Source organism: Balaenoptera borealis, assembly GCF_965194805.1.
Source record: "Balaenoptera borealis genome assembly, chromosome: 3".
In the NCBI taxonomy this organism is placed as follows: Eukaryota; Metazoa; Chordata; class Mammalia; order Artiodactyla; family Balaenopteridae; genus Balaenoptera; species Balaenoptera borealis.
Window position 1 is genome coordinate 82,300,043 of NC_138866.1, and position 25,829 is coordinate 82,325,871.

At 38.9% G+C, this 25,829-nt stretch overlaps 1 long non-coding RNA gene across 1 annotated transcript in view; it reads right to left on the reverse strand.

Annotated features, from left to right (window-relative positions):
- Positions 1–5,793: 5,793 nt before the first annotated feature.
- Positions 5,794–25,829, reverse strand: part of LOC309625519 — a 41,867-nt gene continuing 21,831 nt past the window's right edge. The window contains exon 2 of the long non-coding RNA XR_014242558.1: positions 5,794–25,801. This is a non-coding gene — a long non-coding RNA (uncharacterized lncRNA). The remainder of the gene's footprint in view (positions 25,802–25,829) is intronic.

The following is a 25,829-nucleotide window of genomic DNA, read 5'->3' on the forward strand; positions in this document are numbered from 1 at the left end:
TTAATGTAGCTTAATTGTGGGCATTGCCCAAAGTTGACGCTACTTCTTTCTCTCTCCTTTCCTGATGAACAATTCCTGTCTCATAAATCCAACTGGCACCTCTCTGCTAATAACTCAAATCCTTACTACCTTTCTGCATCTTTCATTCATTTTCAGTCTATTTTTCTCATAACGTATAGGTCATCTCTACTGGAATGTGGGATGGCTTGGTGAGATGTGAACTTGGCTAGGATGAGCTGCATTCCCCAGACTCCTTTCTAATATGTTTCTTTCTTTCTTTTTTTTTTTTTTACATTTTAATTTTTCATTTTACTTTCAGTCACTTTCGTGCACATTCATATTTTCCCAAAGTAACAGTTACGGCATATGCAAAATTGGGGGTATTAATGAAATCTTTCCCAGGGCTGGCTGAAAAATGTCATAGTATTTTAGGGCTTGGGACTGCAGAATAACACAAACCTGAGTTCAAACGATGATTTTCACTTCTCAGCTTGTGATATTAGGCAAGTTATGTTTCTGATTAGGGTAGGCCACAAGGAGAGCTGGAGGGCAGGCAGGAGGCAGCGGCCATTCTGTTGCATGCATACATACCGTCTCCCAGTTATTCAATCACACTATAGTCTACGTATGATGAGGGGATTTTCAGATGTAATTCAAACCTCTAATCAGTTGATTTTGAGTTTACCAAAAGGGAGATTATCCTAGGGGTGGGGGTGGGGGAGGGGGAGGGAGGCTCACTTAATCCAGGGAATAGGTCTTCCCTGAAGATCAGACACACCAAGCAGGCCAGCATGCTTTTCCTTCTCCCACACCTGCTCTTCCTGTGGACTTCAAGCTTCTGCTGGAACTCATAGGATTCCTGCCAGTTTGTGATCAGCTCTTCCTGAACGCCTGCTCTCTGGAAGTCAGGCTTGCCTAGCCAGCCTCCACAATTGTGTAAGCCAATTCCACATAACAAGTAAATAAATGCATATAATATGTATATGATATATATCTATGAAATTCATATGAATATGTCATATTTTTATGTGTATGTTTATGTGTATATATAACATACATGTATATAAATATGTGATCTAAATCTCTCCCCTACTGGTTCTACTCCTCCGGATGAATGGTTGAATCCTGACTTATACAGAATGTTCCACTCTCACCTTCAATTCAATTATCCATAATTAAACTCACTATATTTTTCCTTTTTTATCTAACTTATGAGACACTATTTTCTGGAATTTGAAAAACAGGGCCAGTTTTGCCACTTCTTTCTTCTCAATTATAGTAGTAGTAACCCCTAGGTCCAAACAGTTTCCCTTTGAAGTCTCTCTCTTCTCCTATTCCAAACCAGGCTCTCTTTGACTCAAGCTGAGATGATTTTTCTTCTTCCTAAGGTTTTTCCCTCTCTCAATTCACACTCTCTCAAGAGCGTTGACCTAAAGACCTTCTTACATCTTACCACTTATTGCTCTGTTTACAATGGGCACGCCATTGCCTAAGGTTAAAATCTAACTTTTTTTTAAGGTGGCATTTAAGGCTCTCCAAAATATTGTCTCATAAGTAACAGAGTAAAAATGATAGTCATAATACCGTAAGCACTTCTATGCAAGGCACTCTGAGAAGTAACTTTTACAAATTATCTCATTTAACACTCAGCAAAAACCACAAAGGGAGTACAATTATTTTCCTCATTTTATAGGTGAAAGCACAGAGGCAGAGAGAGGTTAATTCACCTCCTACTTCATACATCTAGTAAGTGGGACATCTGGGATTTTAATCCAGGCCATCGACCCTACAGCCCACCACTCTCACATTTCCCGTATGACTTTCATACTCTAGACTAGCCTGGATTCTCACTGTTCTTGAATACGTGTTGCTCATTTTCTCACCTACCCATCTATTTTCCCTTTGAAGGACACACTTCCTCCTTGCTCTTTACCTATCCAACTCTTGGGCCTGATTCAAGTTCTACCTTCTCCAAATTGCATCCACCCACTGTTACGAGTCATACATACATCACACTTTTCTCAATACCTACTGTATTGTTTTATGTGAATACCCCTTTTCTCCATTTAGATTATAAAGGATCACGTATACATTTCTTTTATACAGTTAAGAACCCCTCTACAAAGAGATATTTTGTTAGGACAGTTTTGAGGGAGGAAACAGACACACACAAACACTGTTACCTCTGGATTACGAACATCATATTTGTCAGGTATATACAAGGTAATATGCATCTCATTAATCTAATTTTTAGTGTGAACATTGAAAATTTCTTCATAACAAGTCAGAAGCAAATTTTGCTCTTAAATTTAATTAACTGATCTAAGCATGTGCGTTCTGACTGATTTGATGGTCATGTGGAAGTGCTGGAGGTAAAGTACAAAAGTTCTCTCAGTGGGTCAGATTCATTAGTGGGGACCTTGCTGAATAATTTCACAATTCTTTGACCTTAGAAAATCATTCCAATCCAAATAGGGCTCTGCCACCCTTTACGTTTCTCCATGACCTATGTCAGCATTTTATATTTCTCTGTTTATGTGTGTTTGGTCTGGTTTTATTCTGATGGAAAGAATTGAGCAGAGAAAAAGGAAAATTGTCTCTGCCAGAGAATCTTGAGCTAGACGTATCCTAACACATTTGTGTTTCTCTAGTACTTGGCATATTGAACAGAGCTACAAATATTAGTTTACTGAGTATTTTTCTTCTACTGGTTTTTTGTATGTCCCTCTATTATAGTATTTATTGAAATACTATTGGTTATTTATATTTCTCTCTTTAAAGGACCATGTGTCTTTTTTAGTATCTAGCATAATCTCCCAAAATGGTCATCAGATGGATTTAAGGGAAAGAAAATCAGCTGTTTAGTTTCATTTCCCATGAAAGAGTAATAATCACTGGTTTATAAGACCAGAATGTGGTTGGGTTTTTTTTCACTCTTTTTATAGTACCTCAGTTACAAATATTCCCCTGAACCACTCAGTGAGGAATGTTACTTTGATATGAGTAATACGAAAGAGATCCTTGTGGTGATGGGACTGTTCTATATTTTGACTGTGGAGCTGGATTCACAAACCTACACATGATGGAATTCCATAGGCCTAAATACATGCATAAATGAATATAAGTAAAACTAGAGAAATCTGAATATCTGAGTGAGATCAGTGGGTTGTGTCAATGTCAATATCCTGGTTGATATTTAACTGCAGTTTTGCAGAGATAACATTTCTAAGATGTTACCATTGGGGGAACTCTGTGTTATTCATATAACTGCATGTGAATCTACAATTATCTCAAAATAAAAACTTTTTTTAAATTACCAATTTCTTTACCAGTGGTTTCATAATGCCCTGGGGTTAGTGCAATTGCTATTAGCAGGATTAATCAGACACTGTTAACCTTCCAGGATGTGTTTTGGATACACAATTTGAAAAAAATGCCCCAAACCCCAAGTGGGACAGAGGGAAATCTACAATGAAATGAACTTTGGCTGTAGTTTTGCTCTTGGAGCTTCCTGCCACTTTCTCTTTTCCACATTTAACTGAGTTGCATTGCTGTACACCTTAAGGAAAGTGGGATCTTCAAATCTGATTCTATATTCATTCTCTGTAAGGTTGTAGAGATGTTACTGGAGTTTTCCTTTGCCTTTTGTCAATGAATAAGAAATATGTCTCCAAATCAGATGTTACAATTCCAGGAGAATGCTTGAAATATGGGGTGGTGCTGATTCCATTTGTATACTAATAGCAGTAGTCCTTTGTGTTGTCAATATTGTTACTGTACCAAGGGTTTTCCACACTGTCTGGAACTGGGCAGTTTGTGGAGCCAGAAGCTTTGGTAGTCAAAGAAACTCTTCTCCTGTGAATTGTCTCCATTAGCATCAAAAAGTTCCACTACATTGGGAATGGCCAGGAGAAACCTCAGGAGGATAAAGTCAGGCTGATGAGACAGCTATTCTGCTTTCCCAGTGGTGATAAAGGCACAGCTCTGGGAAAGCCAGTTCATCTGCTGGGAGTCACCAAGTGCTAACAGGGTGATAATGGGAAAATATCAGGAAAAAGTCCCTTCTGAGATGCTCTCAGAAGGCTTCACGAGAAAGTGGACCACCAAAGAGCACAGGCTCTTTTCTATAGAAAAAGGAAGTCTGTACTTATGCTCCTGTTTGCTTCTCTCTGACCTAGTTGGTTCCTATCAAAACAAAAATCCTTTCCTTTGAATTTGAGCTGACTTGAACCTGGACTGTATCCCACTTACGGTATTTGTGGGGACTCCAGAAAGATACTCCTTTTTCCAATGGAGGTCCATATAAGACAATGGCATCTGGCCTTAAAGGATTGTGGTCAAGGGCAGATGCAGGCTTCCTGGACTTGACGCTGGCCACCATTAATCATGAATCAAGCCTTCATCTCCTAAGGGCACTGGTCTTTTCTATATCTAGATTGTTTAACCAGAGCTATACTTATCCCCTGGGGAAGGGGAGTTGCTTAGAGAGCATTGAGTTCTCTTTCTGGATTGACTCCTAATTATTAAGCTTTGGAAGAAGCAAGTTATTTTCATGACACAATTCCATAAAATTGAATATATATATATATATATATATCTCCACATGTTTTAATTCTATTTTTCCATTCACCACTATATTCCTGACTTTTTTTCCCCTTCTTTCACATTAATTCAATGACACAACCTATTGGATTCTCTTTATTGCTCTCTCTTCCTTCTGTATCACTCACACACATTTGTTCCCAGGTATCCTCTGGCTTATATACTTCTTCATCCAAACTTCTTATTTAAAAAATCTCATGGTACTTTCTCTCAGTTACATTTTCTTGCACATATCCTCTCACTCAACATCTCTCTCTCTCTCTCTCTCTCTCTCTCTCACATACACACTCATGTCAGCTCACCAGATCTCAGTTCACTCTTGGTTCCCTGGGCTGGCATTTAGTCTCCAGTGAGTGTGGTCACTGATTTTCTTGCTACCAATAGCCACAGGCATAACACAAAAGTGGGCTGGGGCTAGATGGAATAGACTAGACTGTGGTAGGACTAATTGACAGAACATTGGGAGGAAGGACATCTCCTAAGCATCTTCAGTTGGGGGCTAAGGATGTGCTGAGGCAGCAGGAGAGTATGAAAAAGCACGTCCAATGTCAGCAGCCTGAGCTAGTGATCAGGATATGGAAAACCACTGTCAAGGTGGGCAGGGTATGTGGATGTGTTGCAGTTGGGAGGGTGTTGGAAGGAAGCGGAAGTAAGAAAAGTTAGAAAGAAACTATCATGAATTGGGTACTTATGGGTTAGGCACTGTGCTCTAATAGTTTCTAATATTTCTTGCTGAATTTTTACAACAAATCTCTGAAGGAGATGATTGTTATTGTGCAGATGAAGAAACTGAGGTTTAGAGTAGTTAATAATTAACCATATTTGCACATAGTAAGTAGAGGATTTAGGCCCACTTCTTGGAGCAGCCATTTGAATATATTTGTTTTCATTTTGTATATTCTTGTTCCCATTCCTATTTGGTATGGACTGGAGAAGATGGGAGAAGAGAAATACTGTGCATTGTTCTTAGGAGGTGGTACTTGGCTTCAGGAGAAGCTTCAAAGCCTCTCTAGTTGAGAATGGAGGCTGAATGGAAACTCAGGGGCAGAGCTGATACCCCCTCGTAAGCAAGGATTGCTCAGTTTTGCTCCTGCCTTCCAGATACATACTTCCTCAAAAGCAAAGCACTGTTTTAAAAACAAACAAACACAAAGCCTTGAGAGGAGGTTTTTGTCCATGTTTAGTCATGACTTCTGGGGATGGCAATGACCTGGAGGTTGGAGTGGGGATGTGTAGAATGACAGTGAAACTGGAATATGGAGGAAAGTGTAAGTTAGTGACTCTCTACGCTCCTGTGAGGAAGGAAATACAAGCATTGCATTGGGGCTATCCTTAGTAAGATGCCAACTCAATCAATGGAAAAGCTACCAAACAATTATAATTTGTCCATGTGATATCAAGGAACTGAATCAAATTGTTTTAGACTCAACCTGTCAAAGAAATCCACTGTTCTGGCATCAGAAACTACTCCATCATTAAGCTGTTTCTCTGCATGTGTGTGAGTGTGTGTGTGTGTGTGTGTGTGTGTGTGTGTGTGTGTGTGTTTAAAGCCTACTTTTAAGGTAAATTTCTGAGCCTAGAGTTCAAAACATCGACAAATGACAGGACTGCACATGACCTAGAGTTTGAGCTAGGTACAGTGGCTGAATAGAAATTTGTGTTGTTTCCCTTGGGGAGAGAATTAGTGTTTTTGGTATAGGAAGAGTTAGTATTTGATGAACAAGAAGGATAAACTCTGTAAAAGAATGCTTTGTGTCCACCAGATGGTCCTCTTCCTCCAACGGCCACAAATAGACTACAACTGAATTCTAAGTCATGGAAGTATGAGCCTCAAGCCTTTTTCTTTCCAGCTTGATAAAGATGAACACTGTGACCCTGGAAGCCATGTGTTATAGAGAGAGAAGCCACAAGAAGGAAGGAGCCACGATCCCTGAATCACCACCTGAAGAAGAGCCTGCCATCAATTGAAAACTCTTGTTTTGGATTTTGAGTAAAAAATAGACTTCTACCATGTTTGAGCCATTTCTTTAGAGTGCAGGTATTTATGTGTTTTATGTCAGACCTTCATATAGAGATTAAGCTCTCAAGTTTAATGTGAGTCCTGGAAAGAAGAAGTCTACACCAGGAACACCATCTACAGCACACCTAACTGGTGTTACAGAGTTCTACTCTCACTCAGAGGAGCTGTTCTGCCTCACCCAGGATCCATCATAGAAAGCTGCTACTTAGAGCTCTAGGGTATTCATCACCGCTCTTTATATTCTTGTGCTCTGTGGATACTGCCTTGCTTTGAACACACAGTAACAGAAAAATGGGATCAAAACTCCTCTAGGACACACAGCCTGCTCTCCGTAGGAAATCACAGCTCTTGAAAGCCACAGCCAGTTCCCTCGGCAGCTCTGTGTTCAACTGTGTTCTCAGGCCACATGTGTTGGAAAGATATTATCCCCAGTAAACCTCAGATTAAAGAAAACAAATGAGAATTTGTTCTGCATTTTTGGAAGATGCCTTTCTCTTCCAATACTCCCCTAAAGCTAAGGCCTCCTGGGAAGGTAATATGAAAAGAATTCATTTCTAGCTAGACTAGAGCTGTCCAGTAGAAATATAAAGTGAGCCACAAATGTGATTTTACATTTTATAGCAGTAACATGTATAAAGTAAACATGTGAAATTAATTTAAATAATATACTCTATTTAATCCAGTGCATCCAAAATATCATCATTTCGACATGTTATCTATATATCTGTCTATCTGTCTATCTATCGGTCTTTTTCCAGGCATTTTTGATGTAACTTCTGCAAAGAAGTTGGAAGGCTAGCAAAGTATGGTTGGACAATATTTGGTGTCAGATATCCTAGCTATGCCCACCTAACTATAGAGTGCCTTTGGGAAACCTCTCTGAGTCTCTTTTTTCTCAACTCTAAACTGAAGATAGTGCTATTATTCTCTAAGGATTTTGTGAGGAATGACAGGAGATAGTCTCTATGACGGGCCTAGTATAATGCCTGGCACAGAAAGGCTCTCATATGCCATATGAAGAAATTTCAATTTTATCTTGAAGGCAACAGGGAACCAGTGAGGACTGAAAATAAAGAATGATAGGATCAGATCTTCCCTATATAAGGCAATTACTGGGGAAAAAAAGCTAAAAACATTTTGTTTTTCTTATAGCCAAGCTTTGTCCCAAAAAGAAGTGTTTGCTTCCAAATCTTTCAAATCTTTGCGTAAAAAAGAAAAGAATCTTGGCTAAACTTCAGACTGAATTTTTTTTTGTATACCCAGAGGTATCTCTGAATGAATAAAATTTAACATATCATTAGGCACTTCTACCTCTTGCATTTAGGAATATAAACTTGTCTTAGGATAATGCACACAATAATATTACAGGCATTAGTTAAAATATAACTTTATTACTCTTTCTGGTGTTGCTTTACCTCCACTGGGTTTCAATATATCCTCCTGGACCTCTTTAATGAGAGAAATGATGACTCTAGACCAGATGGTTCTAGACCAAATGGCTCTAATGGCCTTGTCCTTTCAGTTCCATAGTCTCTCTGGCAAACAGTGAGAAATTCAATTGAAAGATGATTGAAAAATATTGAACTTTATAACTGAAAGATATCAATTGAATGGATTCATTTTCAGAATGATCACACCAAGAAAACTCTAGTTGAAACTCTTATTTGCCCTTTAGCAAAAATCGTAACAAATGAGTATGTCTTCTCATTTGAAAGAGCTTATTCTTTTTAAGACCTTAATCTTGGAGAAGTTTACCAGCTCCAGTGGCAAATGTCATAAAGTGCTGGGGGAATCCGACTCTGGACCTACCCTATACTGTTTGCAGCAACAAGGGACATCCCAAGCCTAAAGCCAAGGATATACACAATCTGCTCAATTTATTGGCCCTGTTAGGTACAGAGTGTATGCCGATCCAGGGGGAATAGAAAATGTGACAGTGTCACTATAAACTAGCTGGAGAGACAGCCCTCACGCATTAATTTACAGACTAATTAAGAACCTGCAATGTAATGATTACTGAGTACACTACGTATAGCTTTTGTAACTTGTGTGCTTAAACCAATTAGATACATTTAACGGGATCTTGGAAAACATTATCCAAATCTGAAATGTGTGCACATAGAAAATCAATGAACCCCAGCCAAAGATGTATGAGGGCTAAGACAGATCACTAAGATTTTAACCATTCAAATTGAGATTAGGCATGTAAAAGAAATGTAAATGTATAAATTATTATTTAAACTAGAGGGGTTACTATTAAATAACTCCTTTAATGACAGTACCTTGCAATGAATGCTTTCCTATGAGAGAAGATTGAACCATCTGACATTTTGCAGAGTAAACTTCAGCAGAATCTGAGAGTTGGCCAGACCCAAGAAGCCACAAACCATCATACAACTCCAACATTTGTTTATAATCGTAAAAGTGTTTCCTCCATTCTTCTCAGTCAAGGTCAGGTTAAAACATGGAAGTATACCATCTCTATGTATTTTAAGCTTCAGAACCCAAAGTTCTTCAGAAAATGAGAGGACTCACCCTGCTACAGTTAACCCTTGAAAAGTAATTTGAGATTGGTCCAAGCCCAGAAATGTTCCTGTATTCAAAGAGGTAGTTTAATGAAAATAATGATTTCACTTGCCAACATTATGAATAAACGATGTTTCCTTATTGCCAGTAGATGTTTATGAAAATCTTCATGTACTTTCTGAAAATGGGATTTCTGATGGAGTCGTCATGCTGTCTTGACTCCCAAGAATATTCCCAATGTAAGCATAATGCATATTCATGGTCCCTTTGCCTAGAGCATGAGAGAAATCACTCTGGAACTAAAATAAGTTGTCTTTATTCAAAATGGAAATCAGTAACAAAAGCTTTACATAATAATGCCTATTGCCAATAATTAACCGATTAAAAACTCTAAACTTCTATGTATAAGATGCTGTCCTTGACACCAGAGAACTGACCACAAAATATTTGTATTTTCTAGGCCATCCTACCCGAAAGATAAACATGAGGAAACAACACTACTTCTCTGGTTCTGACCTCTAACATTTTGGGGGAACTTCAAACATCTCTCAAATTCCTCCCAGACATATCTGGAAGTCCTTACAGGTGACTGGCAGGTGCTTTGTGTATTGAGCATCTGGGCTACCATGTGATGTCTGTTCTTCTCCTCCTCTCCAGAGCCGAGCCACAGAGCTGGGGTCCCCCATCTCCACCTGTGCCTAAGGCCTGCACAGAGACTACTAGTACCCAATATTACAGGAGGCATGCCCAGATTCTAGCATTCATGTTACCAAAACCTGGAACCCTCAACATACGTAAGAGATGTCAGTAAAACAACTCCTTGGGGTTTTAGCTTGCTTTTATTTTTTAAATCAAATTTATCCTAAATCTCAAACAAAAGCCTGGAGTTGCTGAGAATCTATGGTTCAGTTACAGTGCTCAGAATCATCACTGCTCTTGGCATGAACTGGGTATATCTTAGTTCCTCCTTTTCTTAGGGCAAGTTCTTTCCCAAGGGTCCTCTTGGTCACTTATGCAAACAGACAGCTGAGGAGCCTTGACATTTTGTTCTCTAAGCAGGCCTGATTTCTAAGGAGAGCACAGCTTCAGATTTGGCTTGGCCCTGATTAACAGTACAATCCTACCTGCCTTCAAAGGCCATATAGTCTAGATGTGATAGGCACCTAGATTGACCAATTATTCCAATGTACTGTGCTAAGTGATACAGTGAAATTATATCATAGGAGTCATTTAACTAAACTTGGAGATTCCCAATGGACTTCCTGGGAGACAGGGTGTCCAGTTTGATACTTAAAGCATGAACACATTATATTTTCATTCCATTTTCAATGATGCCAAATGCCCCTTCCTAATCAAGATGAATTAGAGAAATGTGAGAAATTAAAATAGAGCCCCAGAGCCACAGGGGCTCCAGTTTCTGGAAACGGGTTGTGATCGCCACGTAATGGCCGGGGAAAGGCAGATAACGTCACTTCAGGACAAACTTCTAGTAGCTGCTGTGGAGACAATTACCTCAAGTCTTCAGCTGAACAATTCAGGCCTATCTTGAAGTTTAGTGGTCCTCTCTGGACCACTGGCAAACTGCCCTGAGCAGGATGCTCATTAGATGCGTGGAGCTTGGTTAGTAGGACCTCCATGAGTGAGGGGTAATGGAGGACAACAGGAATGCCACATATTTTCTCTCCCTGTCTAATTTCTGAATAAATTTCAAGTCACATATTTTCTATGAGTGCATCTGCCAAATTTTGTCTCTAATATTTCCCCAAGACTTGCTTCCACAGTTGATTCAATAGTTAGCAATGAACTCAAAGCTCAAATAGTTTTATTTGGGAATCCTTTATAGTTTTCTAAATTCTAAAAGAAATTATATAGCCTAAAGGAGACAGTTGCTGGTATTCTGATGGAGCTGATCTTTATTTCAAAGGTGAGCCAGGTAAAAACAAACAGTACTGTGACCCATTTGTACCCAAATAAAATGTAGCGGATTTTATTTTTAACATAAAACTATGGACTATTTTCATATTTTTCTATGAACAATCCTAAAGTGAATCTTCTCAAACATTTTGGCTTCTGGGAGGATTAGACTGAGTTTTGGTTCTATCCACATAGGATTGAGGAGGAAGCTTTGAAGTATGGAGTTCAGGCTTGGTCTAAGGCATTAACACATGGCATCATCTCCAAAACTCAGTATGAAATGCTCGTGCAGGAGACTCTTTAGAAGCAAAACTAAGGAATAAAGCACCTCTGACCCCTTTATACATCTCCAAACTGAGCTTTACCCAGTTGCCATTAGGGTTCTGGTTCTTCTTTTTTTTTACCTTCTTAAAATCACACAAACACAGACACACACATACACACATATGCACAATATCATTCACACAGAGCCTGGCAGAGCAGTGAGCAACGTCTAGTCTCTGAAAGACATTTTGTTAGGAACAGGCAGAGGGAACCCAACTCGGGAAACAGCATATAGAGAAGTTGCTGTGTTAGCCGACTCAGCCTGCTGGGAGTGTTTCCATTGCCCAGAAGGAGGTCCAGAGAAAGGAGAGGGTTCCCGCAAGATGGAAGGCTTGTTATTTTATTTTATTTTTTTATTTTTGCAAGATCATCACTCTCAGTGTTGCAAGACTATGGTTTGAAGTGAGCTGCCCATCCATTAGTCACCTCCTGTCAGCTGTCACCCAACTCACTGAATGGAAAGAACACTAGGGCATTGGGTCTAAATTGGCCGAGGGATAGGAAACACGGAATGGTCCTAAATGGAAAGTATTCAGGTTCAAAACAAGTTTGTAGGGGGAAACCATACAGGAATCCATGTGAGGCAGCCTAGAAATGTTTACATAAAAAGCAGCAAAAGTTGGGGAGAAAGAAACACCAAAAGAAGAAAGAAGTCCAAACTCATGGATGTCCTCAAATCTAAAGAGGAATTTCAGCAGTTAAATGTTCAGCAAGTGTCTGGGAGACAGGAGCAGGAAGTTTTGTAGTACCAGTTAGGAGATACATATAAAGGACTTCTAATCTGGAGAATGAAAAACTAAAATTGAAATACATGGTAAGGTTGTGTTAAACAAGAGATTTTGAACTTATTTTAAAAGGAGCAAATCAAAATAAAGCACAACAACAGCAACAAACTGTTTCTTTAAACTAAGACCCTGTGGTTTCATTCCTGTTTCCTTTATTTTACCCCTGAAATCAAAGGGATGGGTCTTTTGCTTTCTTGATTTTTCTTCCCAAATCAGAAAGAAACAAAGATAAATATTAGAGAAATATGTGAGAGAGAAAATGTGCTGTGGAGAAGTTTTTAGAAACAGGGCAAAGGAACAGAAAACTCTCTACTAATAAATTGCTCTAAAGAAATGTCATCTTAATATTTGCTAGTTATTTTAATAAATATATACTTAAAGTTCCAGATTGGAATAATTAGTATAATGGGTAACATTTGAATTGTCAAAACAAACTAAAAGTGTAAGTACTATTTTTGTCCCCTTTCACAAGGAGGAAACTGAAGTTAAGCAACCTTCTTGGGATCACACAGTTTATGTAGAAGCAGCTGGGGCTTGAACCCTGGTCTGTCTCATGTGAAAGTGCGTGTAATTAACCATGAGCATAAATATTCACTCAAAGTCAGTGTCTCTTAGTTTCATTTGAACTGTCCTGAACTTGTCTTAGCAATGACATACTCACATTTCTGGAAACACAATGAAGAAAAGTTTTTGCTGAAATTGCAAAACAACCTTCCTACGGAAGATAACATTAAACCTTCGAGGCACTGGCTGCTAGAAGTGATATCATTGACGAGTGATGGGTGGGACACTAAGCCAGCCATGCAAATGCCACTCTACTGCCTGATACCCCCATGCTTCTCTGTGACAACACTTGTAACCCTCATTCCAAGTCCTGACACAGCATGGGCTGCATAGTAGATGTACAATACACACTTTGCATTCAGTAGTTATTTCTGAACTGAAGTGAACATCTTCCATCAAATATTGGCTCAAGGGTCACCTGACCTCCTTGAAGCTATCTATGGTAGTCATGACAGTCACACCTGTCTCAATTCATTCTAGGCTCTTTTCCATTTGGCCCTTTGCTAGCTCTAATTTATGTCACAAAGCTTAACTAAGGATTACATGAGATTCATGTAATTAAAAATATTTCGGAAAATATAAATTTCTATGTGGATATTAAGCATTATTATCATTGTATATACTGCCACACCCTTGGTAGTCATGCTTATGAATCTGTGTTTGTATTTCACATACATTGAGGCATACTGTAGGCCAAACAACTAACACTTGATTTAATCTCACAACAACTTTCATAGGTAGTTAACTTGGCCCTGCTTTTCCCAGTTAAGAATGTAAGGAGTAGAGACGTTGTGAAAGGTTAGCTGCAATATAACAAACCCCGAAGTCTCTGGTTATTAACAAGACCTACTTATGAAAGTAGGTTTCATAAGCAAGATCTCCTCCTGTGGATTGCCCTTGGTACTGGTCTTTCTGTGTATCCTATTTAGTAAGTCTCCTCTAACTCTATGGTAGAGTCCCCAGATCCTTGAAGTTAGGTGTGGCTAAGTGGCCAATGAAACCAACAGGTACCAGGACAGGCGGGGGCACAAAGTGAGTGGAAGCGACATGTGTCATATCAGGTGGAAGCCTTAAAGAGCCACTGTGTGAATTTCCACAATGCCAACCACTGCCACCATGACTGATGATGTGCCACAGGATGGAGCTGCCATGAGCCTGTGCCCCTGAGAACTAGCAGGTAAAGAAGAGCTCCCAGTTGACCCATGATGATCATAAAGCATAAGTGAGGAATAAGTCTTGGTTGTTAATAACCAGAGACTTGGGGGTTTGTTACCTTGCAGCTAACTTAGTCTCTCCTGACTGAGATAAAAATCCAGCTCTTTTCTGGACACGGTCACTGTTGGAATGGAGGAATAGGAAACCAGAAGGGTGGTTGGATCTCATTAGGGGCAGTAAGCTTTTCTCAAGCTTCCCTTAGGAATATTGCATTAAAGGAAAATGAGTACCCTTCAGGAAACCTGAATGCATAATGCAAACAAGGATACACAAGTGCTTTACAAATTATAAATCACTCTGCAAATACTAGTTATAACAACACTTAGGTCTCACCTGCAATTGTAGCCATGATTACATGTTTTCCCGTTTTGTAAGTCCATAATATTTACTCAGCTCCCACTAAAGAAATGTACTTATTTACAGTGTTTGTGGACAAGTCAAAGAGATCAGAGATAACTTTCCTAATCTATGTAGCAAACCAAATGTACATGAGGAAGACTAAGGCCACTTGGTAGAATATGTAAAATTTAAAATGAGTGTCTCTCTGTTACCCTTTTTCTTATTCATAAACTCCAGAGATACTACAGGAGAGATAAGCTCTTCTCCTTCCACACCATGAACACAGAAAGTGGAGCACAGCATGGGGCTAGTAGTTTGCTTAGGAAGGGACAGGGATGCCACAACGGGACTCTCACTGCCTCTTCCCTTTGCTCCTCTTGGCACCATGACAGGCAGAGGTGCACAGACTCTGTAATTGTTTTGTTTATGCCAACCCTTTTATAAGGAATAAACTTGAGGCTTAGTGATATATCGTTAGGTTGGAAGGTGCCATTATTAAAACTTCCTAATCCCCACGCCTACAAGATTGAGATATTAAGAGCATATTTTTCTAAATGGCAATGGAAGTATATTAAAGCTTACTAATAAAGATGTAAGTCCCTAAAATTCGAGAAAAGACAAGCAATGATAATATAAACTCTTCTTCTTACCACTTAGAGGGGAAAGGCTTGTTCAGCGTAGCTGGCCTCAGTTAGAAAGAACAGCCACATTAGATAGAATGTGTGGTTCTCACCTATGGTTTCTGGGGGAAAAAAAAAAGTCTAGACTTAGTCTCTAGAGGCAGATATTGGAACTTGGTCTTTTAGCTTCTGGTTAGTTCTATTGCTACCAAACAAGGAAAAAGCAAGATTTCCTCCTGTGGATTGCCCTTGGGACTGGTCTTTCTGTTTATCCTCTTTAGTGAGTCTCCTCTATGAGTTCTCAGAGCTTCATGCACGCTGTGAGCTGTTTCTCAAACAAGAACCCCTTTCCTAGAGGGCACGAAGCAGAGGCCCCCCATATAAGGTACAGCCACACCACATGCTGCACAGAGTCTAGGCTTGTCAAACTTCAAATGGTGCCCCTGGCTGAGTCTCATCTCAGGCCTGTACCACTTTCTCATAGTCACTCATCCTCCAGGGGGAAAGTGTTCTCCCTGATTTCCAACCATTTTCTTCCTGACAGTCAACCTCCACAGACAACACCCACCCTCTCCCGTTTCTTATCCAAGTCACCCCTTCCTTCCTTTACTTTTCTCTGGTTCTCGCTTGAGATGGTTTTACTTCACTCTACCCCATTCCATCACATACCCGGATTCACGCACCAAGTAAATGTCCATGTGGACAAAGCGACTGCATTTCTGTAAGTAACTCCAACCAAAAAGTTCTACCTAGAATGGGTAGAATTAGGAAAGAAATTATGCAGACATACCACACCCTTTTCCTGAGATAGACTAATGATTCTTAGAAATATTTTACTTACTTATACCCTCCTTTGTTCCCAAAAGGATTCAGGGCAGCATCTCTGAAAATAAAACTCAGGCCTTCTTTGAAGTCTAGGGTAGCACATGTTGCTGATGTTTGTCAAAAAAAGTAGCAGTTCTTACATGAGTAAGGCACCCTTCCATTTTTATGTTAATACACAACAAAGAGTTAATATTTAACTTCAAACTGCTCCTGAAACCTTGTGTGAATAACCTTGTCTAGAAAAATGATCTATATCTCAATTTATATGGTTTTGAGAATTATCACATGTAAACTCTAAGTAAAATGAGAAAAGGAAGATTCTGGAGAGACGCAGATGGGAGAGAGAAACAGCATAACTGCCACAGAAAATGAACTTTGTCTAGGGTTGTCTGGGGTCCTGGATTATCAAGATTGTCTGAATTCTGGTTGTTTCCCTGCCACTGTAGCTTGGAAAGGCTTGTCGAGATGTCCACTGTTCCCCATTGGATAAATATGTCCCATGGCTGGACCATTTGAGTTCAGTGAGGCCAGGAACTTAAGTGTGTGGCCTTCAACTGTTTAATGAATAAAAAGCAATGAAACTGCTTGAGGGTAAAGATCACTGGGATGGGTTTTTCTTGCTCCTTTGGGAGAAATAAACCAAAGTGTTCAACAAAACCACAACTGACTGACTTTCTCACGGGTTTAGAACATGGATACCTCATTCCCAGAGCTCACTCAGTCATCCCTCAGATTGGACATAATGTTTGATTTTGCAAGGTCATTTTGCCACCATGAATTTCTCCTAAACTCTTAAGTAGAGACAACATCAGCAGGGAAAGTACTGCAAGACCCTTGTCAGCACTGGGAGGGATTTGGGAGTTTTTACCATTGCCTCTTTCTCTTTCTCACATGTGATCACTGACTAGAGGTGAAGTAAGTCCTTCTCGGGGTGGGGCAAGAGGCATGTCTAAGGATGCATTTCCCTATAATTTTGTCTTTCATTTACTTTTTATAGTTCTGCAGTCAGCTCAGAGGACTCCAGGGACCTTGAGACTAGAGCACAAGATCTTGACATACTGCAAATAAAGGCAAAGGCAGTGAGCAATCTCAGCTCAGCACAGCTGAGAAGGCAGGGGTCAGGCCTGGAAGTCATCAGATGAAAAACTCAGAGCAAAAGTTAACATGAAAATATTGGCAGCTGGTATACCACCAAAACCTCAGCAATTCATTCCTTGCATCCTCCCTGCGTTTCCAGACCATTAGCTCTCACTCTGAATTCAAAGTTAGGAAAGGATCCTCCTCTTTGCAGAGATCTTATGAGTTCCTGGTACTCGCTAAAGTAGAGTGTCATTCACTCTGATCCACCTTCTCTTTAGGGTACAGGTTGATTCCTTGCAAGCCCTAGTGATGCCTCGGTCTAGCCTACACGGGTCACAGGCCAAGGAATCAGACTCACTTACGTCCCTCAAAAATCTCACTTAAGGGCTGAATACTTACAACATATAAATATCAAACAGCCATTCATCAGCTCTACGTGCAAATAAGTCACCATCCAGAGAGAGGCTATTTCAATGAGAACCGATAAGGGAGGTTGGTTAAGCTGTCTCCAAAAAGTCAGTGAAGTTTGAGCAAGGATAAAGGGAGGTTTCCCTGTTAGGAAATGGAGGGGAAAAGGAAAATTCCCTAAATAAGAAACAAATTAGGACAAGGCCACCCAAGTTGAGACACCCCTAAAAAGACTGGTCAGTGTGAGTTGACACTGGAGCAGATGCTAAAAGAAATGGCAAACTCTCTTTCCCAGAGGTCAGCCAGCACCTGAGGCCCAGCATTGGGGTTATTAGGCCATAGCTGAAGCCTTCCTGGCTCAACTTCTCTCCCTGAAGGTCTCTTGCTACCCAATAGGCCAACAGCTGCTAAATCTAACTGAACAAGATAAATTATGTAATCTTCCTCTCTGGGGATTTTATGATTAGGGGAGATTTGTAGAGACCTCAGAAGCGCCAGTCTCAAATTACACACTAGATTAACATCCACTCCTTCATAATTTTATACTCTATCTCCTAGGTAGAGTTCACCTGATTTTCAGTGAAAAGAGAGGTGGCCTGAAAAATACTCAAAGACATGCTGTAGTTAAATAAGAGCTGAAAGTTTCAGCCTACACGTTCCTTTTTAAATGAAGATCCTAGTGCAACTAAAATAGGATGATTCTATTCTAACACATGTAAAGATATTTATCATAGTTGGCAGAACAGAATCATTTCTTCTCAGTGAAATTATTTTGTTCCTCTCTCAATGTTTATAAAAGTAGAATCTTTAAAAGGCTAAACTATAAAATATTGTCCCACAGCTGGGCACCAAAAATAAGTCATCAAAATTCAAATGGAAACACATTGCCCTGGCTTGTTGATCATAGTGAATAAAGATATAACTAGCTGAAGCTGATGATATCTGACACTAAAAAATGACCCAGCTAATGCATGGCATCAATGGGGTACTGGCTAGCACCACCTTGCAGGAGCTGATTATGTGTGTCTCTTCCCAATTTTATATTCAGTGATCCTACTTAGCAGCTTGAAATTGGCCATAATCAGAGTTTTTAGACAAGGAAATTGGCAAAATCCATAAATCACAACTTTTCTGTTTATACCCCCCACCCCCAGCCAGTTGTTAAACATTTACCAACACGCCATGGCACAGACCTCTACTTTAATCATAGCTGAGCCTAATTTTTAAAAAAGCAATCACATTTATCTGTTGTATGTTATTATACCAACTCATAGGTTCATCAAGAAGATAGCAACAAGATTTCAATTCAGAGATGGGTATGCAGACAGACAAGATTCTCTCATGACCCCAGGGTTATCTCTCAGTTAACTGACAACAGCTGGCTGGTACCCGAGACTCACCAGCCAGCAAGTGGGAGGCTATGCCCAAACTCAACTTCTCCCAGATCTGAGGGTCCCAAGATCTCTAGATGGTGGCAGCTGGCATTTCCCAGAACTCCCCTTTAAACAGCTGGCACCTAAGCTCAGGTTCTCAGAGGCTGAAGCCCAGATCCTCAGTGTGTCCAACTGTGCTCCAGTCCAAGCATCTCTTTTCTATAGGAAGCCAAGAGGACAGGGACCCATGCATGCACTGGCCCTTCCAGCAGCCTGTGTCAAATAATGCTGCTCACCCAGAGTGTTTGCATAATGATGGGGAGACAGAAGGGTTCTGCAAAACCACTATTCATCCACTGAGTCTACATGGTCTCTGTGGATGGCATCTACCTTCCTGTTTACCTAGAAACCAACTCACAAAGAAACCACCTATAAACATAGCCTTCTTTTAAATTCTATTTGCCATCCTTTTTACTCCCCAACCTAGCAGTGCCTACAACATTGTTAACCAAAGTGAACTCTCTCTAATGAGAGAATAAGTGAACATTTTTTATGACAGTTTTCAACAAGCAAAAGGAAACATTTAGTATAGGGCCTTTGGGTTGAAACAAGCAAACAAAAAAGAAATGGATTCTAGTATTTGCCTGCAACACATTATGAACTGGCAGAAGACAGACAACATTTTCTGTTCATGCAAAATAAGCATAATGAAGAATCTCTTTGTAAGTGAAGACCAAAGTAATCTAGGCATTTGGTGTTACCAACACATCCTTCATTTTGCTGCAAACAGTACAACCACACCCCCCCTGACACACACACCACAAATTCACATGCACAATTAAAAGATTTAAAAAATGATGCAGATTTGAATGATCACATCAGTTCTTTTGTATGCAAAAGCCTATATTTGAAAAGGGAGATGAAAAAGAAAAATAAAAAACAAAATTAATAAGCTCCTGGAGTTCAGCCATGAAATATGATTGAGATTAGGAGAAGGGTGAAACTGTGGTCAAGCTCTTGATGCAAAAGCCCTGCTTGCCTGTAACCAGATGTAAATCATAACATCTCCATGGAGATGAGCGGGCAGATGCCCAGTGGTATTTTCATGTCCACATTTAGAGGGTGAGAATTTCAATGGTTTATGGATTCCAAGTCTTTGGGGCCAAACAAGGAATTTTATCTAACATGAAACTCTTCTGGACTCTCTAAACAATGCAGCCTGATTTTTATGGGCTGATCTCAAAAGGCTCCTTTATTTCTCTATAGCAGATGCTTTCCTGGTCTTCTCGTCACTATGAAGCTACCTCAGGAAGTGAGACATATAACTCTAACCCTAAAAGCTAGCTTGCTATGCCCAGTGTTTCGACACGGACCATCTCTTGTCCCACTGATTTTATGTCATAGTTATTGTTACTTTTCTTCATTTACAGGCACTCAATTGGGAGTGAGATGACTGCATTTGACAACCTTTTAAATTTTATTTTATTATTTATGCGAAAGTAAATGCGACCAGGAATATTATTAGCATTAACACTTAATACCAAATAAAACTTGGTGACAGGCAAGAAAAATGTTCCAAGAAATCCAAAGACAAAACCTCAAAACCCTAGCATGACATATTTGGGTCTTGAGTGTCCTCTGATTTAAGACATATCATCAAGATAATGCGATGATTATAAGGAACATGGGAGTTGATATTTTAAGGAAATCATGAGGATCTGTGAGCAAGGGTGGAATCAATTTTGATGCTAATAGGGCTGAAGCCATGAGATCCTTCACAGGAAAAGAAGCTACCCTCTCTTTTCTCCTCCATTTTTCTAAATATTTGCAGCCATGACTTCCATATGTGACGAACTCCACAGAAATGTTCAAGATTTTGTTAAGGGGTATGTTGAGATGGGCATTCTCATGTAATGCTCATGAGAGCATAAATTGGTACTTTGAAGGGAGGCAATTTGGCAAAATAAACCAAGAGCCTTACAAATGCTCAATTCTTTGTCCCAGTATTCCTCTACTAAGAATTAGATATGATAGCAAACAAACAAAACACCATAAATTCCCAAGTATAAGGGAATGATTAAGTAAATAAAAACATATCAATAGGAATAAAATAGTGCATTGTTATTAAAAATGTTTTTTACAGAATACTGAACGTGTTGAGGATTTAAGTTATAATATTCTATGAAGTGCAAAAAAGACTGATACAAAATTGCATATACATTATGTCCTCAATGTACACATATACACATAAATACACACAGACAGACATAGTAGACAAAACACTGGGAAGAAATATGCCAGAGTATTTAAAGTGGTTATTTCAGGATGGAAGAGTGGAATAATGATGAATTGTATTTATTTTTATTTATACTGTGTTATACTTACCAGTGGTTTACATTAAACACTGGTTACTCAATTTTTTCCAGACTTACATTTATAATTGCAAAAGTGATATAGAAATACTATAGAAACATCAAGAATTATAAAAATGTATGAAGTAAACGATGGAAGTACTCTCCCTACTCATTCTCCAGATGTCCCCACTTTAACAGCAGGAAAAGTTTAGAGTTTATCTTTCCAGACTGTTTATGTGTGTATACACAAGTACATCCTACTTTGGATATATTTGCGTGTTATTATAGAGAAATATATCATTTTTAATTTACTTTAATTTTTAGAGTTGTTTTAGATTTGCAGCAAAATTGAGCAGAAAGTGCCGAGAGTTCCCACGTACCATATCTCTGCCCCCTCCCCTACCCCAGACAGCCTCCCCCACTAGCAATGCTGCACACCAAAGTGGTAAGTTTGTTACAATCAATGAACCTACATTGACACATCACCATCCAAAGTCCACAGTTCACATTAGGGTTCACTCTTGGTACTGTGCATTCTATGGATTTTGACAAATATATAATGATACACATCCACCTTTATAGTATCACACAGAACAGTTTCACTGCCCTAAAATTTTTTTGTGCTCCATCTATTCGTCTTTCCCCCCAACCCCTAGCAACCACTGATTTTTTTTATTGTGTCCATTGTTTTGCCTTTTCCAAGATGTCATATAGTTGAAATAATACAGTATGTAGCCTTTTCAGATTGGCTTCTTTCACTTAGAAATATGAATCTAAGTTTCTTCCATGTTTTTTCATGGCTTCATAGAATATTCCATGTGTACGTGAGAAGAATGTGCAGTCTGCTGTTGGGTGGAGTGTTTTGTGTATGTCTGTTAGGTCCAGTGGTCTATAGTGTTGTTCAATTTCCTTATTGACCTACTATCTGTTGTTCCATCCATTATTGAAAGTGAAGTATTTAAGTCTCCTACTATCATTGTGTTCCTATCCATCCCTTCAATGGATAGAGAAGATGTGGTATATATATACAATGGAATATTACTCAGTCATAAAAAGGAATGAAATTATGCCATTTACAGCAACATGGATGGACATAGAGATTACCATACTAAGTAAAGTAAGCCAGACAAAGACAAATATCATATGATATCACTCATATGTGGATTCTAATTTAAAAAAATGATACAAATGAACTTATTTACAAAACAGAAATAGACTCACAGACACAGAAAACAAACTTACGGTTACCAAAAGGGAAATGGGGTGAGGGAGGGATAAATAAGGATTTGGGGATTAACATATACATGCTACTATGTATAAAATAGATAAACAACAAGGACCTACTGTATGGCACAGGGAATTGTACTCAATATCTTGTAATAATCTATAAGGGAAAAGAATCTGAAAAAGAATATATATATTCTTATATATACATATATATACACAAACATATATATGTATGTATATACATACATATATATACATACATACATATATACATATATAAATAAAACTGAATCACTTTGCTGTACACCTGAAACTAACACAACGCTGTAAATCAACTACAGTTCAATTTAAAAAAAAAAGTCTATTAGTTTAATCAAAGATGTTAGCATGTCAGGTATTTGTTCCCCTGTGGCTTCTGGGTGATTTCTGAGAGATGGGGAAATGTCCAATATTAACCTGTCATTTTAAAACCAGACATGAGTGGCTTTTCAAAAATTCTGTAGCCCCTTGTATTTTTACATTTATTAATTATATGTTCATATCCTTGATCATTTCTTTTTTACTTTAGGTATGTTCTTTTAGTAATCAAAAAAAATAAAACAAATTGAAAATTAATAAAATATTTTCTCCAAGAAGGTGGTAGTGACCATGATGTGAGTAGCAAAGTCAGAGCTGATAGGAAGATGCAGCCTTTAGTCTGATGGGATTTAGTCTTTGAAATGTCCCCATCAGGGTCCATGACCTAGGAAGTCTTCTTTGGTGAGAACTCAGTGGGCTCATTCCTGAGCCTACTTCATCATCTGGTTATTTTAGGTGCCATTTGAGAAGTATAATGAGAGAGTGAGACATGGGAAAGGTAAGCTTCCCTGAGTGACCTTGAAATTTCTTTTGTAACATCTGTTTTCTTCTCTTTCCCTTGCTGTCTTCCCATCATCAACAGGACTGTCAGGGGCCACTTGCTTTGTCATAAGAATTTCAAGAAAATAACTGAATAAAATTTATTTTATTTGGAATGACTTGAGACTTAGATACACTCAGAGCTAGGGTTTAATCTCTTTCTTGCTCAATTATTCAGCATATAGAAAAGGCAAAGCAAGACAAAACAAAACAAAAACGCACTCCTAATTCATACATGCACAGATACCAATGAGCTGAGGTGAAATGATGTCACTTTTCTCTTTCTACTTTTATAACTTCCAAGTCATTTTGGTCAAAATTAAATAAGTCAAATCTCTGATCACAATATAGACATATTACAAATTGTTTTGTATGTCTACATACATGGGGCTGAGTCCAACTTTCCTCTTGATCATTATAGATTAGGAAGAAGTCATAAATTGGGTATAAATTGGGGAGAAGGCATTTAAATAGTTAAATTTAATATTAATATAAATAATATATAATTATATAAATTAAATAACTAAATATTTAAATTTAAATATTGTGGATTATCCAAAACTCTCTAACTATATTCCCTCAGATAGACTATAATAAGACAAGACTAGTTACAGGACTGTTATTTTTCACAACTACCAAAATGCCATCAATTACTGAAGTATTTATGCTCAAACAGAAAAGCACAAAGTTGTAATTTTACAATTTCAAGATCTTGAAAAGAGATAGTAGACAATATTATCAATCACTTCCAGGTGGTGAGAAGGGAATGAGGAAAAGAAAAATAGGGTAGAGTAATAATTCTCAAAAACTTAAAAGGTAGATTAATCACATTATTTCCTTCTTAAAATGTTTGTTCTGGATACAAGTACCCAGCTTACACATGGTTAACACACCATGAAAAGACAATCTATAACCTAAACTACTGCAGATCCTGCCTACATGACTCATATTGCCAGACATTAACTGATTTTGAAGTAGCTGGATTTTCCTCTTTAATTTCAAAATCAGTTTGGCAAAAATTGGAAAAATGTAATGAAAATCAGAGGAAGATACTCCCAAAACTACATAAATATGCATTTGGAAGTTAGCTTGGGTTATTCACGATAAAAGCTGCAGAAAAATTAGCCTTTGCATTATGAAAAACACTTGGAAAATATTTTTGAAATTTTGGTGACACCCCGTTCTTTGTGAAGAAAATTAATCATAGTAGAAAACACAAGGGAATTTTCAATGAAATGTTTTCTTTCTTTTTTACTGATGCAATATTTGAAATGGGAGCACAGGGCATTTTTCTGAGCAAAGCAGTTGTCAGCAAGCATGATTCTTTTCAGTAAATCAGCTGTGGTCTTCTTTTTTGTTTTTTAATAAATTTATCTATCTATCTATTTATTTATTTGGCTGTTTTGGGTCTCATTGCTGCATGCAGGCTTTCTCTAGTTGCGGCAAGTGAGGGCTACTCTTCATTGTGCGCGGGCTTCTCATTGCGGTGGCTTCTCTTGTGGCGGAGCATGAGCTCTAGGCATGCAGGCTTCAATAGTCGTGGCATGTGGGCTCAGTAGTTGTGGCTTGTGGGCTCTAGAACACAGGCTCAATAGTTGTGGCGCACGGGCTTAGTTGCTCTGTGGCATGTGGTATCTTCCCAGAGCAGGTATCGAACCCATGTCCCCTGCATTGGCAGGCGGATTCTTAATCACTACGCCACCCGGGAAGTCCCATCACCTGTGGTCTTCTGAACAAATAATTATGGACATCGAATTAAAAGACATGAACTCAGTCTCTGTTTCCAATTGAATTGCAGTCTTTATTACTGAGTAAATAATTTATAAGTCTTTTGCATGTTCTTCATGTGTCCTTCCTCTTTTCCAACAAACACACTTATTTCCAGTAAAGAGGTAAAAGCCTTTGTTGGAATCACGTGGAGTCCGGATCAGAGTTGGGACCAGAGCTCAGAGCATCTCCCCTGCTGGCTCAGAGGTTACCTCCTGGTCATGTTACCTGACTTGTTTTTCTTAAGATCTCTGCACCTTAACTTGGTAGCATGGAAAAACTGTTCTGGTTATCACAGCTGGAAAAAGCAACTCACTGCTGTGTGATAGAATCTTGGCCAAGTAGAAGCTAAAGCATGTCGATGACTTCTATCCAAAGGTAATGACTGTTGGCTGTGACCCATGAATTCCTACCCTCTGGCCTAGGCACTTTACATTTGAGGTTCCCCTGAGTCTACTGGGCTTGTAAGACAGAATCTCTGTGGAAACAGAAGCAACACAACCAAGAGGACTTCGGCAAATATTATGTACAAATTGAGCAACACTCCTACTGGTCATGCTATCAATGACTAATATACCCAAATCAGTGTGGGTGCTTCAAAATCATCCATCAGAGCAACATAAAGGGATTTCTTATTCCCTATTCCTTCCCATTAGTTATTTCTATGACCCTTTCTCTGATGTTCACAAATACATGACAAATCATGCCAATTTGTGGAAAATGACACATAGAGGGGGAGTGAATATTCAAATTGGCTGTTTCAGCTATGGAAATGAGTTAGAACCAAAGGGAATAATTTCAAAAACTGTCCTTAGTCTTTAAGTTCAATTTTTTTTTCTTTTGTGCCAGTAATACACGTCCTCCAGGAAACAGAAGAAAAAGAAAGGTTCACCACCCACCACGATTGACACCCTTCTTCTTGCACACAGCCATTTTTTCCCTTCTCTTGCACTCTCCCCACCTTCTTTCCTCCCTTTTTTCCTTTCTCA